The 5,174-nt window shown below is 42.9% G+C and overlaps 1 protein-coding gene across 1 annotated transcript in view; it reads right to left on the minus strand.

The window, feature by feature from the left end:
* myo1ea (myosin IEa) overlaps positions 1–123 on the minus strand; it is a gene marked incomplete at its 3' end in the record, with an annotated part of 37,102 nt that extends 36,979 nt beyond the window's left edge. The window contains 1 exon segment of the mRNA XM_062524056.1: positions 1–123. This exon segment is cut by the window's left edge and continues 153 nt beyond it.
* Between the last annotated feature and the right edge of the window lie 5,051 nt (positions 124–5,174).

The following is a 5,174-nucleotide window of genomic DNA, read 5'->3' on the forward strand; positions in this document are numbered from 1 at the left end:
TAAGCCAGATGTTTTCCCTGAAAATGTCGGATTGAATGTCCTCAGGACCCGTATCCCCTGTCCATACTGCGGAGCTGCGTTCGAGCTGTGATCTCGACGCGCAGTGGCACAGACTACCGTCGCAATCCAGGCGAACTGGAAAGTTAAACTTCGAGGCTGCTGGCTGACGAGATGGACGGCGCGAACGATCCATAAATGGAGAATTCGCCTTTTGCCTCCAGCCAATAGGAGCGACCTATCGCCGCGTCACTCCCGGAGGGAATCCCACCAGATGATTTTGGGTTGGATTTGGAGTTAGCGTCATCATCCATAGTATGTGCTATCATATTATGGTTAACAGAAGCAGTTCCGAAATCATGGAGAACAGTGTGTCATTTTTTGGAAGAAAGGAAAGCTTGTTCTCGGTCAAGTCCATGTTTGTTATGTAAGACATTTGGCAGAGAGAAGTTAGTTAGCCCTGCTTTTCGTTCTGGATAGGGAAGGCTTGTTACATTCAAGTAGCCTATATACAGTACATACTGCGTATCTGACAGTTAGATGCTATTAAATGCCTCAGTGGTGATGTCAATATGCATCTAGGCTACTCCAAATATTTCACTATAGCCTACTTTAACTGTTAAACTGTTACTGTTTAACTGTTGCCAATTTGAACTAGGGCTGCCTGCACCAATCAATCATTTGGCCTATAATAGAGGCAAGTATTATTGCCAACCCGGAAAAAGTTTAAGGAAGGCTTTCTCAGAAAAGCAGTCAGTCTAGTTGGACTTTGATTTGTGGCCATAATCATAATCATAGCATAATTGTGCCAGTTTTATTTGTGGCCATAATCATAATCATAGTATAATTGTGCCAGTTTTATGGAGGAAACATTTGTGTGTGAGAGAGATAACAAAAGACTGATTCCTGGAATAATAATTATGCAGGGGTCAAAAGGTTACTGGGAAAGAGTGTTAGAGGTTAGCAGTAATGCATGATATTATTTTATTCAGCAGACACTTTTCCAGACATTTGCAGTGTACTGTAATGTCTCATACACATTGCAATCACTGAATGAGTATAGAGTCCATCACTTTACCATTAGTATTGATATTAGTAGCAGATGATAGGCTAGTAGTCATCATCACAATGAACGAAACATTTTCATCTTTTATAAATCATAAGAAAGCAGATCTCACCATCACCATATCCAACCCAAAGTGAAACCCACAAAAGAAAATATGTTTTCCAGTCAGTGTGTGTGTGTGTGTGTGTGTGTGTGTGTGTGTGTGTGTGTGTGTGTACATGCTGATTTGATGATAATTAAAAGAGGTTCACACTAGCGACTACTACTGATGGTGAACCACAGAGTGACTTCTTCACTTATCACTTCTGGCACTCCAGGTGATGGGACAGTAAGATGAGCCTCTGGCGCCCCCCTCAGCCTCAAATCAGAATTGCAACAGGAACACAGAACTCAGGGAGGGTTCTGAACGGTTCCCACCAGAGGCAATGTCTGACTCTGGAATGGACCCATTCTAGATCAGATTTCAATCCATCCCACATCAGACACAGTTGTGCTCTAGAAAAGATCATACACCGTATTGTTCTAGAACAGATCTAACACAGTTATGTTCTAGAATAGGTCCACCTATGTTCAGATCAGCAGACCCAAACTTTTCCCCCAAGGACCACCTTCTACATCCTGACTCGGCTCACGAACCCCCACCATCTGACACATGAAAAAGTAACACATTCTATAGACACATTCCATGCATCATGTTTAATAAGCTGCCCCTTTTAAATGAAAGCATAGCCTGCTATAGTTTACAAATTATTTCCTTTAATTTCATATTTCCATATCATTATAACCCGATTCTAAATAATGTATTTATTCATGAATTATGAATTCATGAATTGAGCGCTGATTAAAAAGTTAATTTAACACCTTGCTGACATAGCCCTTTTCATCTCGTGTACCCCCTAGAAACAGCTGCTCGTGTACCACAGTTTGGGAACCCCTGTTCTGTCATGCTCCATAAGGGCCAGATCCATCACCCCACCCCTGGCCTCATGTGGTGTCATCTCCCTCTCGTCTCCCTGGGTGTCTCTCATTTGGGCTTTTATGCATCCTCCCTCCCTCCACGGGCCTCGATCCTCACTGATTTACAGTACATAAAGAATGATGGGGCGGCAACAATGGGATAGTCTATCCAGTGTTGGTTATAGATCAGTGGGAACGCCCCTCGAGGATCGAGCATCGAGAATCAAGGAGAGATGCTGAGAGGCACCCCCTCTCTCAGATGCCTGACGGTAATGTGTGTTGCAAGGTAACAAAATCACAGGGGCGTCATGTTACAGACTTGATGCTGTGTGAAAGACTGATGATATTTGAGCACAACAGCCAATCAAAATGCCGCCCTTCAAACAGCCAATCAAATTCAACCCTTCCTTCAGTGCTCCTGAGCCATCGTATTGGTGTCACTCGGCCCGAGCCCTGGACCGGGCACAAACACCACATACTGTATTGCTTATTGTATTATAGGTCATACGAGGGAGAGCTATAGGGCAAAACCTCACTCAAATAGCATTTTATTGTGCACTGTGCCTTTAAATGCACATGACACAATGATTCTGAATTTTGAACTTGAAACTGGAGCACTTCTGAGCTCACGGAGGACTAACAGTTGGAGCAGAAATCAGCTGAATTTGACCAAAAGTGAAAAGTGTTTAAATCATAAACAGCCTTTGATAACACATAAAACAACAATGAATAGAAATGCTTAAATCTACACAGTCACTTCTGCATGTGTACCACTCCTTGCTGTTTAAGTCAGTATTTTTCCATTTCAAGAACATGGAGCAACATTGACCATTTATTGTGCATTAGTAAGCCACATACAGCCAATGTTTGAGCACTGATTGAACACTTCCCCTCTGGTATATCCACAGAATTTGTTACCAATATAACCAGATTGCTGCTGTCTCAGTAGGCTAGCTCACAGTGTTGTCAGTCTGAGCTCCTGGTCTGTGAGCAGGAATGGAGTTATTCGGCCTTGTTATTCTGATGCATCTCCTCCTGAAATGCTACGGTAAGAGACAGCTTTTTCACAAAGTGTCATTGCATTATGGAAACAGATTTGTGAGAAATTCTTTCTGATGTCTTTGTGTCCATCAAGTTATGTACAGAAAGTAAAAGTTTGAAATATCAACTGGTTGTTCTTGTTTTGCCCAACTGTATATTGTGCATATGCTGTGCTTTCTTCAACAAAGTCACTCTGATAAAGGTCTTACTGATCAAAAGAGTTTATCAATTAAACCTGCTCTACCATGGAGTAATGCGCTTTACTTTTTTTCTTTACGGTTGTCCATGCGAAATAGCTGCACCTGTAGAATAATCCATCAAGGTGCGCAGGCTCCTGTCTATCTTCATACCATTGGAGTATGTGATGCAGTAGTGTGTGATGTGCTATGTCAACAGTAAAGTAGATACTACTGATGGAAAAGAACATATCTTCTGATCGCTGATCTAATTCATATTTATATTGTTTCTTAGGACATACTTACTTCTATCATCAGACGGATGGTGGTTATGATGATAATGATAGCAAGACCACCTTGTCCTGTAAGGCTTCTGTCTGGCAGATTGACAACCAGGTGGATCGTGATTTGGATGAAAGCCGGACAATGACGACTCACACAGGCTCCTGCTCAGAAGGATGCGGTGGAGAACTGGACAGAAGACCATTATCTCCCAAAGGGTCCCAGCCAGAAGGAGGCAGTAGAAAACTGAAGAAACAGCTGGATTTTGACAGAAGACAAAAAGTTACAGCTCCCAACGGGTCCCACCCAGGAGGAAGTGGTCTACTAGGTCCTCTGTGCTGTTGCTCAACGAAATGTGGTGAAGATGGAACATGCCAAATAGAAGCAAGAAGTGGATTCTATGCTTGTGTCCGTAATTGCAGTTCTCAGTCAATCTACCCATTTGTCCCTCACCCTGATGTTGTGGATGCCTTTATAGTAGCTGTTGAAGATGCACAATGTAAGTATACTGTATATTGTATACTATTGTAGTTAATAAACTAGTGCTTTAATTCTATGCAGAATGAAAAAAAAAAATATTTTACAGATATTTTCTGAGACTTTTACTGATGGCGTTTTTTACATGTCTACAGTTGAGTCAACTCAACAGAATGTGACTGAAGGGTCACCCATCTTTCTGAAGTGTTCCTTCAGAATCGACCCACGTCGGTCCTATGTGATCTACTGGCTGAAGGTGAACAGTGGGGATGGGAGAGCCACCTGCATATCGTCCTGCAGCAGTGAGCTCCACCTTCCTCACCAGATCTGCTCAGAAGACCCACACTTCACCATACGGGGTCCTCTCAGACAACACAGGGACAGGAACTCTTACAATGTCAGGATTGACAACAGCCGGCTCAGCGACAGCGGCGTTTACGTGTGTGTCCTGAACAAGAGACGGAGGAAAAGCGAACATGATGAACAGAATTACACACAGGCCCGAAGAGAACTGGATGTAGAAACTGGATATGAGGGAGCCAAGAGAAAACACTGGATTGTACTACGCAACATCACAGTCACTGTTACCAGGGAAAAGCCAGGTAAGAGCGTGATAGTTCCACACTAACTGACGCATGACACACACAGTCCTTATCATGATGATGTTGTCATCATAAGAGGTCACAGTATCGATGTTAGAGGCAGCAGCGTGAACAGCAGTTGTTAAAGTAGTGGTAGCAGCAGAAGACACAACAGCAGCAGTAGCCTATACTATTTGTGTTGATAGTAGTAAGGCTGTTTTGTGTCCGATGCTATTATGTTGAGATCAGTGGTTGAACTGCATCCTCAGCTGGAGAGTTAAAGCGCAGGACTGCTCACTGTGTGGGTCTCTTGTTTCTGAACTGCAGGAGCTGATGTGGGCTGGTACGTGGCTGGTGCAATCCTGCTCATTCTGCTTGCTGTCATACTTTTGCTTGCAAGAGAAAAGATGAAGAGCAATCAAGGTAACAGTTCACTGTCACATGAAAGTTAGAATGCACTCTTTCATTTAGTTTAAGGAAAGAGTGGTTAGTCAGGGGGACATTTTTCCCAGTAAGGGAGTTTCTCAGTTTTATAATGTGATAACGCGTTCATCTCAGAAACGTTGCCCTTATCTTGACATCCTGTTTCATATGTTC

This window comes from Sardina pilchardus, chromosome 21, assembly GCF_963854185.1.
Source record: "Sardina pilchardus chromosome 21, fSarPil1.1, whole genome shotgun sequence".
Taxonomy (NCBI): domain Eukaryota; kingdom Metazoa; phylum Chordata; class Actinopteri; order Clupeiformes; family Clupeidae; genus Sardina; species Sardina pilchardus.